The sequence below is a fragment of the Canis lupus genome, chromosome 23 (genome assembly GCF_048164855.1).
Source record: "Canis lupus baileyi chromosome 23, mCanLup2.hap1, whole genome shotgun sequence".
In the NCBI taxonomy this organism is placed as follows: domain Eukaryota; kingdom Metazoa; phylum Chordata; class Mammalia; order Carnivora; family Canidae; genus Canis; species Canis lupus.
This window is the reverse complement of record NC_132860.1, coordinates 13,842,827-13,856,162: the sequence shown is the minus strand read 5'-3', so window position 1 is coordinate 13,856,162 and position 13,336 is coordinate 13,842,827. Positions and strand designations below refer to the sequence as shown.

The 13,336-nt window shown below is 44.7% G+C and overlaps 1 protein-coding gene across 4 annotated transcripts in view; it reads left to right on the top strand.

Annotated features, from left to right (window-relative positions):
* Positions 1–13,336, top strand: part of SPON1 (spondin 1) — a 251,096-nt gene that overhangs the window by 177,661 nt on the left and 60,099 nt on the right. The gene's annotated exons all lie outside the window — the stretch shown is intronic.

The window sequence follows — 13,336 nt, the reverse complement described above, 5'->3', positions numbered from 1 at the left end:
GAATGAAATAATACATGCAAAATGAGTTTGAAAAGCATATGGGCCTTGTTGTTATTTTTTTTTTTTTTTTTTTTTTCTGAAAGGAGCTCTCCCCTGTTAGTGATTGCTGGCTTGTCCTTTGGACTCCCCTAGAGAAAGGCAAGCCAGACACATGTGACAAGTTAAACAGGCATAGAAGATATTTTTATCTGTTTAAGCCAACAACAGTAAATGCATCACAAGACAGTATGTGATTAATTGCCAAGTGAATTGTGAGAAGAATAATTGCCAGAAGAATATGAACAAGAGAAGGCTCAGCTCTAGCTGGTGGGGGAGGGATGGAATGAGGCTCCAGAGAGGCTGGATAGAATAGTAGATAGTAGAGATTTGTTCTGGGTCTTGTAGGACAGATGGGATTTGGGTCGATGGTGGGGGGGGTGGGGGAGGCATTCTAGGTATATGTAAGATGAGTTAAATGGAGGTGGGTGGACAGAAAGGCAATGGGATACTTGGGGGAAAGGGGCAGAGGGGTGTGAGCTTGACAGTAGGCAGAGTCTAGGGAGCATGGATAGAGAGGGAAGTTGTGAACAATGTTTGCTCTGACTTTACACCTTCAAACAAGCCCAACACATCTACGCCACATGCTCTAACCAGGTGAATAATAAGCTCCACACTCTTCAAGCCTGGCATGTCTTTTACCCAACACCCTGTCTTTCTTGTTCCCTACCAGCACCCTTTGCTGTTCCAGCTCAGCTAGACCTGTAACCTTGCCTACGCTTTCCGTTTATACCCCTGCTCAAGCCCTGAAAACCCAATTCTAATGTCTGACCTCAGAGATTTACTTAATTCCGACTCAAACCTGTAGCATTAAAACTAACACTTACCTAGGCCTTTGTGTGCTAAATGCTTCAAATATCCTATCGTCTTTAATTCTCAAAAAAACCCCGTGAGATACTGCTGTTCCTACCTCCATTTTGCAGTTGAGGAAATTGATGTTTGAGATGTCAGGGCCCAAGGTGATATCACCTATAAATGATAGATTTGGGATTTAATCCCCAAGCTGTTGACCCCATAGCATGATTCCCAGTCACGGGGAGCACCCTATTGTCTAAATGTGCCCCATTGGTTCTTTCCTCTTTGGTCACCCTTGATAGGATGTCTCACTATAGTCAGTCTTTGGAAACCTAGGCCCTACCTCGTGCTGCCATCCTGCTCCATGCCCCTGAGTACCAAGGACATGGCACAGATAGGAATTCAAAATGGAATGAATGGTTGGTTTGGCGTCCTAAAGGACTCTCAACACCAACATTTGTATTTGATCCTAATGATAATTCCCAGCCACTGAAGGTTTCAGGATCATGATAATCATAGGAAATAATATAGTCAAAACCCATGTTCTCAGAAAAAGAAAACTGGGATCCAGTTCAGGATTATCCTGTATGTTCCATCCTGGGCTGTGGGGAGGCTGCAGGAAGAGGCAACAATTTACAGCCTATTTTGTGGTCCAAGGAAAAGTGAAAAGGGCCTGAATTAAGATAATGGTGGTGGAGATAGACTACAATAATAAAGAATCAACCCATTCTACTTTGAAATAAAATGCATTTCTCCTGAAATAAATGTCTTCACACCAGTGTTGGGGTATCTGTAGAGAATCAGCTTCTAGCTTCATAGCCCTTTGGACTCCCCCGAATGAATCTCAGGTGTATCTGTGTGTCTTGGATTGTGTTTTTGAAACCCCTAGAGACAGCACAATTGGGAGAGAAGCTTCAGGCACTAAGCTTCTGGGCAGTGGCCAGACAGGCCTGAGTTCAGAGTGGCTCAGCCGCTTACCTAACCACATGGCCTTGGGAAAATATTTAATCTCTCTGAGCTTGTGTCCTCATCTGTCAAATGGGGATAATGCTATCTGCCTCACAGGGTTGTTGCGAGGATTAAATAAGACAGTGGATAGAAAGGGGCTGTGATTAGCACAGAATAAACGTCAGTTTTTATACTATCATTTCTTAGCCAAACATCTCATTAAAAGCCCTGCATAATCACCCATAAAATCTTGTTTGAAATAAAAGTGATTGGGTTCAACCAACCCTTTGGAAAGCAATTTGGCTTTCCAAATGCTTTCCACTGTGTATTAAGACACATAAAAATGTTCATATCCTTTGACCCACTTGTTCCACTTCTCGGAATCTATTCTTAGGAAATTGTCCTCAATACAGGAAGAGCATAATGCACAAAGAGTTTCTCTGCACGAACGGCTTGCTACAGTGAAAAATTAGAAGCAACCTGAGCGTCCAGGAACAGATGCTTCTGCATTATGCTGATGCTCTGAAAATGCTTTTAAATCGGACCATCTCCCTCCCTTCCTTCCTAAATACAGAGCTCATAGCCATGTTTTAGATTGGGTAAGGTCAATCGGTCAAGGATCAAGCATAATCTTTTCCTCAGCTTATTAACCAACCCTTCTTCTCTGCAGGGCTTCCCTGCAAGGCCCACAGACCAGCAGTTCTAGCCCCCTGTCTGCCAGTGTCCTGCCATCTGGGCACCACCATGGGGGCTTCATGCCAGAGCCACCACGCACAGCTTAGGCTTCTCACCCAGCTGTCCCAGCCCTTCTGTGGCTTCACACCTTAGCTCCTTTTCCTACAGACACAGAGCTGCTCTCCACGACCGGGGCCCCCTGGCTCTGCTCTCTCTATTTCCCAGGGCTGCTTTGCAAATGCATGTTCCTCGGCCCTGCCCCTTCTCCACCTCACATCCCTGCTGTTTGCCCACTTGCAACCTCTTTTCCATAATTTCCAGCACAGCTCATGTGTCCTTCTAAGTTAGCATATTTTTCAAGTGTCCAAAAATTATTCATCCAAATACACTTAATAAAAGGGGGAGAAGATTAACTTGGATGTTAAAGGTTACTCAGAAGCCCATTGACACTTAGACTCTGAGTCTTAAAGCCTTGAATACTTTGTGAAATCCCTCAAGACAGGGCTGAAATGTCATTCGATCACATCATTTCAAAGCTGGCATCCATGAAGTTAAAAAAAAAAAAACAGACAGGCACTTCATTGGTCAAAAGGAGAGCTCAGTAGAACCACTTGATCTGCCTTTATCTTGGAAGCTGGAACTTCTTTTGATAACATCTAGGAGGAAGAGCATGTGGTTTCTCTTGAGTTTGTGTAATTGTGTGCTTTTTGCAATTTCTCAGCTTTGGCAGGCACTGGGTAGCATTTGGCTTCGACGCTGTCGACCCTAAGGGCAATTCACAACTGGGCTTTTCCTGGCAGCTCCAGCATCTGGACCTAGAGTGGCCCAGGTTCACCGTGTGGTGGAACCTTCTGTGAGCCTCCTCAGCAGAGCACAGAACAAGCTGCCCAGGTCCCCATTCTTCCCTTGCTCCCAGAAGCCTAGGGCACCGGCCTCGTACAATTGCTGCACAGTTTACGGCCATGTTTGTAAAAATAAACAGAATAGTCATCTTTTCTTTAATGTTGTTTTACGGGATGAACAATAATCAATCAGTATTTCAACTCAACATTTACTCAGTACCTGCTGCGTGCCAGGAGCCCTGTAGTGAGCACAGCAAATGCCGAACCATCTCCCTCCCTTCCTTCTAATTTCCTTCCTTGCTCCTTATTTTCATCCTTCCTCCCTCCCTCCTTCCTTTCTTTTTCCTTCCTCCCTTATCCTTCCTTTTTCCCATTTCTTATTTACATAATACCAGAAAACAAAAAAGAAAAAAGCACTGACAATCCCACTACTTAGTGTATAAAGAAAACACTGAACATCTTCCCTTTCCTATCCCACCTTCTAACACCCGGAGGTGCTAACTATCCTTACCAGCCTGGTGTAAGGTGTCCTTCCCAGCTTTCCCTTAAATGTATCTAAACAAAGCTGTCTATCTCTCTGTATCATCAGACATTTCTTGGAGAATGAGGATGACGCCATACTCATTAGTCCCACGATTTTGAACATTAGCTAAGGCAGCCGATGCTGTGCTGGATTTCTGGCACGCATTGTCATGTTGACTCCGATAACCCCAAGATGAGCTCGGTACTGTTATCATCTCCATTTGACAGCTGACACACCCCTGAGGCTCAGAGTAGATGAGCAACTCACTTGTCCAAAGTCAGAGTCCAAGCAGTACAGCTGGGATTTGAACACAGGCCCACTGGCTCCAAAGCTCTTATTCCGCCCACTATTCCAGGCCACCTCTCACAAATCAATCCTCCTGCGTGCCCTACGAGGCTTCCGAGGCTTAGCTCTCTTCTAGAGATGATCCTATTTCTCCCCAATCTGCCTCAAATGGTCCACAGTAGCCCTGGGCTGCAAATCCAATTCCTGTACCAAGTGGCCCCTAAAGACACAGAACTTGGACAACTAAGAACCAGTCTCTGCTAGGAAGAGCTCGTAGATGAAGTTTATCAACAGTGCATTGACCGTGTCGATTTCCTCCCTAATTTATAACCTTACACCTGAGCTTCCCTCCTTTCCCGCACATCTTCCCACTCCCCCCTCCTCAAATAGGACTCCTTTGATGTAGAGTCATTTCTCTCTTCCCTCCTCATACACTAAAACACTCGGGGACATCTTGTTTTTCACGAACTTTCGGGACTGGGCACACATTGTGAAATAATAAAAGGAAGGGGAGGAACAGCATGGGCTGCGTGACTTTCCAGCTCCAGAAATTTTCTTTCAGGGTAAGTTAGCATCCCGTTCACTCTCACAAACAGTCCTGAGCCAAAAGATTCCAAATCAAAGCAAAAATCTATCAAGAGAACTCTGATTTAAAACTTAAGAAAACAGCCTGTACATATTTTTAGAACAATTTAGAAAACAGTACATCTGTGACTTGAAACAGCTGGAAATAGACTTTTTGCCAAAATGATGCCGATTACGAAAGTCATCATGGTCAGACAAGAGGCATTCAGGAGCCAAGCGGTCCTGTGGGTTTTGTATATTCAAGTTTCAAATAACCTTCGCTGTCATACGTTAAACACTGACCCCTAAACTGCCTTTGAACACCAAATGCCAGCCATCTCCACAGTTTGTACAGCAGTGTTTGCATGACTATTTGAGGATTTTATTGTCTGTTACCCTGATTGGCTTAGTAAAAAGAGTAGTAAAGCAATAGAACAAGTCATAAGAAGCATAGGTCTCAAAACCTCATAATATGCTTGAGAAAACAAAAGAAATTATGAAGTTGTTGAAAACAGAAGAGCATTAGCCTCAGATAGTCATTGGACTTAAGCCAGTCAACCATGTGTTTCGTTCTGAAGGAAAACAACAACATGTGTTGAAAATGTTGGTAGCAAATTGTGGGTGAAAGACAAGATGTCATTAGGGAGCTATACGTTTCTTTTAGTGTACTGAAACTGAAGCCGTCTCTTACTTGGGACCCTGGTAGGTAGCAATGTGGAGAAAATGTTGGTAGCAAATGGAAGGTAAAAGGGAAGGTATCACTAAGGAGTTGGATTTTGGGGGTTTTGTTTGCTGAAAATGGAAACTTCTCTTATCTGGGACCCTGCTAGCCCTTTCTCTTATTCATTATGTCCCAACACCTTCTCTGCACATAATAGATGGACTATAATATTTATTGAATAAATGAATACCGTAAGTCAGTTGCTGGTTCAACGTTTTAGGGATTTCATTGTGCATGAAGGTAGAGGTACATTCTCTCGTCTCTAAATATACAAAGGGAAGCAGGAAAGAATGGATTCCAGCCTGCTTTGTTCGTGTGCTTTATGATAGGCCAGCATCTTAGAGGGGCAGAGAGTGGACTTGAGCAGAGAGGTGACAGTGAAGGCCTTTTGTACACTGTCGTGCAGATATTTTCCACACCACACCCCTCCTCCAAGTCACACACACAAACTTGAATGGGGTCAAGCAAACCACAGGCCCAGCCAGGCCATGTGCTCCAAGGACAAAGAGTAAGATACCTCTCCTCAGAGGATGCAGTGTTTGGGGAGCAAATAGAACTAGAAGTTGTGCCCAGAAGGGACCCAGCATCGAGATCAAGGTCACTATGAAGGCATAATGAGGGTGTTATACTAAGTGGAGTGAGTTAGAGAATACCATACGATATCATTTATATGTGCAATCTAAATCTAAAAACAAAACAACAACAACAAAAAAAAAAAACAAGCTCATAGACGCAGAGAACAGACTGGTCTTTGCCAGAGGTTGGAGAAAGGGGGTTCAAAAGGGAATGGATGAAGAGGGTAAAAAGTTAGAAACTTACAGTTATAAAATAAGTCATGGGGATGTAATCCACAGTATGACGACTATAGGTAATAATATTGTGTTGCATATCTGAAAGTTGCTAAGAGAGTAGATCTTAAAAATTCTCAGCAGAAGAAAAACATCTTTTCATATCTATGTATAGAGACTAGACTATTAAGTAGACTTATTGAAATGATCATTTCACAATGTATATAGATACTGAGACATTAAGTTGTATACCTGAAACTAATGTTATATGTCACTTACACCTCACTAAAAAAAAAAAAAAAAGAGAGAGAGAGAGAGAGAGAGATTAAGGCCAATAATCCAAGCCAAGGAATAAAATGAAAATCCAGAGCCAAGGTAAAGATTCAAACCAGAGATGCTAGTGAGTGAAGAATATTCAGAGAGACAAGTCTGGAGGAATTCTCAAAGTAAAGTGAAGGCGTCCAAATTGGTATTTCCCACCAACTGGCTGTGCACATTTGAAGAAACTGGAGCAGAATGCATGTGGCTACTGTACAAAAGATGGATAAACGACAATATGAAAGAGAAAGTTAAGCTGGTGCCCCAGCAGAGCAAGTCTATGGAGTCTTAGCTCCAAAAGTAAATAATGAAGCCACAAATTGGATACAATTGAGGTCAGCCGCTGGAGAAATATTTTTGTGGTACCAGTGCCGCAAGCCCAGAGGTAAAAAGCAGTGTCCGCAACAGGTGAGCCCAAGAACAAGGGCAGAGCAGGGTCAGCCTGAGATTCCAAGAGCCTAGAAGGGTTGGCAGGAAGGCTGACGGGTGGGTCAGGATGACTCTGCAAGGACAGGGCCTCCTTGGAAGGGAAGATGGGGCCTCACCTCCATTGCCACATGACCCCAGTCTCAAAGGCATCATACCCTGAACTTCATCAGTGATAGCCTGTGGACATGGGCAAGACCCAGAAGGCATTGCAGGAAAAATACATACATGCCTACATAGCATCCTGCTCCAAGGCTTCTGAGGGTGTTGAGCCTTGCTTGACCCCAAAAATAAAGGGGGTCGTAATTCATTTCACTTGAAGTGACCTTCAAGTTTATTTTAAGTGAACTTGCATTCAGTGTGGCTGCTCTGTGAGATGCTGGGGGAGGAGGTTCTTCATTCTCCGCCTTCCTCTCCCCGTTCTTCCCCAGACAGGTGGGGCTGGCACACTGTTGCCTACAAGCCCCAAGGGAGTGCTGGCTAGGGATCCCACCACCTAACACCACCCTGCCCTCAGAGCACAAATTTTCTCATAAGATAAGCCATGTGCTACCTCAAACTTTAGAAAAGGGAAGCAGTAAGTGGCGGGTGGGGACTTGGTTGGTGTCTGTGGGAAGGAGGTGAGTAGGAGGGATGGTGTTCAGGATCGTCCTGCCCCTCGGGCAAGGCCTGCAAGTGGGAATGTCTCAGCTGGGTCGGAGTTCAAGGCCTGTCCTGACCCCGGGCTCCACCTGGGTCTCCGAGTGCATGTATATCCTGGTGGAAAACTGTTACTCTCTGTGAGGACATCCTGAAATACACCATCGGTCTAGACTCTCCCCTCCAATATCCAGGGATGCCCGCCGCAGGGCAGCCCCACCGTGAGGCCTCACCCATACCAGGGTGCTTGCAGAAGACTCGCAAGAGTGGCCATCAGTGGCTCTCAGGCTTTCCTGCTGGCCTGCAGAGCTCTTTGGCCACTGCAGGACCCCAGCAGTGCTTCTAGAAGGCTGCAGTTTCCTGAACCCCTGGCTCACTTGGATGAGCGGTCACCTCTTGGATTTGGCTCAGGTCATGACCTCAGGGACCTAGGATGGAGCCCCACCCCCACATCAGGCTCTGGGCTCAGCGGGGAGTCTGCTTGGGTTTCTCTCCCCACCCTCCCGACCCTGTTCTCTTTCTAAAAATAAATAACTAAATGAATAAAAGTTGGCAATTAACCAAAAGACCCCATTGAGCCCCGGCGAGCCCAGCTGCTGCACAGCTTGCCCAAGGAACATCTTTCTCTAGAAACGTCTTCAGGCTCATTGAGGCTGATTATAGGAAACGAGTCTGCACTGGCACTTGCCAGCTCAGGCCCAGGGTTCCAGCCCTTTGGGTTAAGGATGAGCTTCACCTGCCCTCCTCCAGGGTTTGGTCTTCCGGTCCCCCCCTCCTCCCACTGGTGAATCAGAACATACCTATGAAACCTTCGCATCGTGTGTAAGATTTAGTCTCCGAGGTATGCTCTGGATTCTTCTTGACGTGGGTCGTACCGAAGCATGTACCTGTGGGCCTGTCACTGAGCCACCCGACAGTCCTAAGGACCCTTCAGCTCCTTTGGCAATAAATGCAAATTAAACTTCCTTAGTGACTGACTTGAATGGCAGATGTCAGTTATAGGGTCAGCTTAAAGCCTAAGGGTAGATTTCAACAGGAAAATGCCCACAGCGAAAGCTCAAGAGGGAGAATGCGATGGGCCCCAGCTAAAGGGGACCCAGGCCCACCGCACACACGTAGGAAGTACATGCCCACGTGCTTCCTCACTCAGCTCATCACAAAGGACCAATCGCAAAGATATTTGCTTTGTCTCCTCTCCTGCTCTGCTGAGCTAATTACAAAGTCATTAAATTAGCTACAGAATAAATTAGTTGGTATCAAAGTGAAAGTCAGGGCATTCTTCTGAAAATTATCTAGGATAAAGCGCTGACTTGAACGATTTTTCTAGACTGAGAAATGTTTTGTTGATGTCTTTTACTGAGGTATTGAGTTTTTCAAGAAGAAACCCTACATTTAAAGGTACTCCTAAAAAAAAATTAAAAAAATAAAATAAAATAAAGGTACTCCTAAAAGAAATACTTATTCTCTCCTTAATAAATGGCCAAAAAAAAAAAAAAAAGGAAAGCATGTTTGAATCATTAGAAATGCTAGAGGGGGGCAGTCTGTGTAGGATGTTTACAGAACGGTCCTCACCAGCCAAGGTCACTGAGATGCTGAAATGACTTCAGGGGTGGAAATTAGTTGGTGCTTGCTGTACAGGTCATCATTTGGTACAGCCGCCTCACCACGTGGTGCCAACGAAGTAGCTAGAAGTAGTACCTTTTTCAGAAGTGTGTGCTCAGGGGCACCCAGGGCAGGGGGCTGTGCTCAGTCGATTAAGCATCCAGCTCTTGGCTTCAGCTCAGGTCGTGATCTCTGGGTGGTGGGGTCAGGCTCTGCACGCAGCACAGCATCTGCTTAGAATTCTTTTCCCTCTTCCTCTCCCTCCCCCTGGGCTCCTCCCCACCATAAATAAATAAATAAATAAATAAATAAATAAATAAATAAATAAATAAATAAAAAATTTTAATGTGTACTCTGCCCTCTTTAAAATTATGATAATAGGGATCCCTGGGTGGCACAGCGGTTTGGTGCCTGCCTTTGGCCCAGGGCGCGATCCTGGAGACCCAGGATCGAATCCCACGTCGGGCTCCCGGTGCATGGAGCCTGCTTCTCCCTCTGCCTGTGTCTCTGCCTCTCTCTCTCTCACTGTGTGCCTATCATAAATAAATAAAAAATAAATAAATAAAATTATGATAATATAGAGATTCACACTCAAGTTCTAAATTCCACTTCCCCTGGATGCCATGCGAAGTTCAAACAGCGGCGGTCCCTGATGAATCGCTTTGCAAGCCCTTAATGAAGTCGTTTCCATTCACTCACAGAGAGGTGGAGACGCCTTGTGATAAAAGTGTCCGGCTTTCCGCTCTCCCACACAATGATGAAAGTTATTTATGAACCGAAAAAGTGCGGATATTCATGGGGAAGACATAAATGACTGGGAGAAGCCTGGAGTCGGAGGGCAAAAGCTGGCATCGATAAAGAGAAGACAGCAAAATCCCATAATCAAAAAGCCTAGAATACTGTGGATTTCTTCCCACGGCAGGTCAGGTCCAACCCCGTGAGCACACTGCCTTGTGGTGGAGGGTGAAATGTCAGGCCCCACACTTGGGCCCCGAAACAACAGCACAGTTACAAGATCGGAGAACAGCACTGGGCAGAAAAAGAACGTGCAGGTCTTAGTGCGCGGTGGGGCTAGGGTCAGCGGCGTACAGAGGCTGCAGAAAGGCTGGTGTGAGTGTGGACATTAGAAAATGGGATCTAGAATAAGGATTCTTCACTGGGGCTTCCCGGCCAGAATTGAGAGGTCACATCTTTCTCTTTTGTCAGATACTTTTTCACCACCTTCAGTAGACCCGTCAACAACATTTGCAGCCATCCTTGATGAACACCTAAGGATGATCCTCGACGTGGAATCTGGGGCCAAGCATATGTACATTTTTGGTGCTTTTAATACAGATTAGCAAATGGGCCTCTAGGAAGATTATACAGTTGGTCCATAATGAGATCATTTCAAAGTTCCCATTTCCCCACCTCGTCACCACTCCCCTCGTGCTGTTTTCTCTAGAACTGAATTATAGACTGTTTTAAAGTACCAGGAACTCCAGCCCTTTCAGTTTTAGAAGGAAAAGAAGGGAAGCCCAGGGAGCATAGGTGTGTGTCCTCTGAGCTGATAAGAGAGCTTGGGGGTAGAAGGGAGAGATACTGGTGTCTGTAGCCACCTGTTCCTGGCCTGAGGCCTGATGCAGGACAGGTGCTCAGAAATGTCCAGGATAGGGGCGCCTGGATGGCTCAGTGGTTGAGCATCTACCTTTGAATCAGGGCGTGATCCTGGGGTCCTGGGATTGAGTCCTGCATGGGCTCCCCACTGAGAGCTCTCCCTCTGCCTGTTTCCCTGCCTCTCTCTCTGTGTCTCTCAAAAATGAAAAAATGAATGAATGAATGAATGAATAAATAAATAAATAAATAAATAAATAAATAAATAAATAAATAAAATCTTTAAAAAAGAATATACTAGAAACCTTTGAGAGGACCACTTCAAATAGCTAAGTTGTAGAGTATGTAAAATATACGTCAATAAAGCTGCTATTTAAAAACAAACAAACAAACAGGTTCTCAGTAAACATCTATGGAATGAAGGAAGAAAGGAAGGAAGGAAATCAGACATCTTGCTCCTTGATTTCCAACCAGTGGCTGTTCCACTCTTCTCTGTTTTTGCAGACGTGCACGTGTCTGCAGTTGATCCCAGCAACGGTTTTGTGTTCCCTTCTGTTAGGTGTTTCGCTGTTTTCAGGACACACCGATCTGCCTCTTCTCAGAATTTATGAGTGAAAAAGTGAAAAAAGGGATCTGATCTTTATCCTTTTCGATTTCCTGGAGAAATCTAGCACAGGGCTGGCCACGAAGGAAAAACTTGATCAGTGTCCGTGCACTGAATTACTGGTGAACTGTAAGTAAATTTAATATTGGCTAATAAGGCAGTGACATAGTATGATTTCCTAGCATTGATGCCGAATTTTCTTGCAGCTGTCAGCTCAGTCTCTGTAAATTTAGGTCGGCAGTTACAGAGTTTGGCATTTTGGCCCGTCCGATTTCCCTCCTCACGTTTCGGGGGCTGCTAGAGAGTAGGTCACGGGGCCCATTTCGCCCTGGGTGTCTGAAAGCGCAGAGCTAAATTGAGGGCCCGAGAGTAGTGACTGCTGGCTACAGGGCCAATCCAGAATCCACGGGGCTTAAAGCTTATTCAGTGTGGGAGAGGGTCCTTTCTCAGAAAAAAAAAAAAAAAAAAAAAAAAAAGGAATGCAGAACTGTGGATGCAAATTAAAGGCAGAGCCTCTGAAGCTCACACAAGGAGGACTCCCTCTCTGGAAGTTAAGCTTCCTTAGCCTCCTGGTAAATCTGCCTCTGGCCATGTTCATTTCCCTGCTCCTTCTAATTGCATTTTATTTTGGTTTTGTGTCTAAATGTCTGTTGTTAGAGGCAGTTTACCATTCTTAGCCTCCTCGCCTTCCAGTTCTTCTTAAAAATAGAGTGTAAGTAATTGCTTAATTAACTCTCATTGCCACCATGCAGATAACTAGAATGATGACAGGAGCTCCCATCTGGAGGGAAGGCCAGGCTCTGAAACCCGGTGCATAATGTGAAAATCACACCTCATCACAACTGTCCTTAAAGTTTCAATCGCCTATGAAGTGCAGAGTGTGAAACTTGATGGTACGACCTTGAGTTCGCTCTCCTTGGACACTTTCTTCCGCCCCTCATCCACCAAGTTAGCGCCTGCCAATCCTTTAAGACCCAGAGGAAGAACTGCCACCTCCAGAAAACCTTCCCTGCTCTATCCACATCCCTCTGGCCTGCCCCTAAGTTCATTTACGGCTCCACACTTCTCTCTAATGAGTAACCTGTCTTGTGCACTAGAGTGTAAGCCACTTGAGACTAGTGAGTTTGAATTACTAGTTTTTAGGATGCCAGTGCCCTGCATAGTGCTTTGCATCGTAGCTATTTGCTAATGTTGGATATTTGTGGAAGGAAGGGAAGAAGGAAGAGAAGGTGGAAAAGCGGAGCTGTCATCAGTTCCTTTCCATCAAAGCCTAGAAAATACTTTTAACATCCATTTATTAACTTCGATACGGTTTTACTGTTGACATCGTGCATTTCTCGTCTTTACGTAAGAGACCTTTTGGCTTATTTCATTATTCTCACTTTTGGTGACTTGTGTTAAAGTTATACAAAGGCTTCACAGGCTTCGCATCTGTCGTGCTCCCAGATTCCAGAAGAGGGTCTTCCATAGGATGGTGGCCTAGAGGGTGGGCTCTGAAGCAAAGCCCCTGTCTGAATCGCTCTTGGCCATTTGCCATCTGTGTGGCTCTGGCAAGTTGCTTGTCCTCCCTAAGCCTCAGTTTCATCATCTATAAGATGGGGATGATAAACCTAACAACTTCATACCGTTCACTTGAACGTCAAACGAGAAAATGCAACTAAATAAATATACATAGCTGTTCAAAAAATGATTAGGGACAAAATCTAATATATCCAATCTTAAGTTATGGCTTCATTAGTAGGTGACTATAAAGTAGCAGATTCTAATAAAGGAGAAACAGCACATTCACTGGGAACAGAGAGATAATGAGGTGATGGAGAAACCATTTTTATTCTAATATGTTTAGCTCATTTTCTTATAATTAAGCTACAAGATTATTCTTTCACCTACAAAATGGATAAATTCTTCATTGTATTAACTTGTTTGAAAAGATATCCTAGTTTAAGTGGAATGAATTTCCCTTTAATATGATTTTCT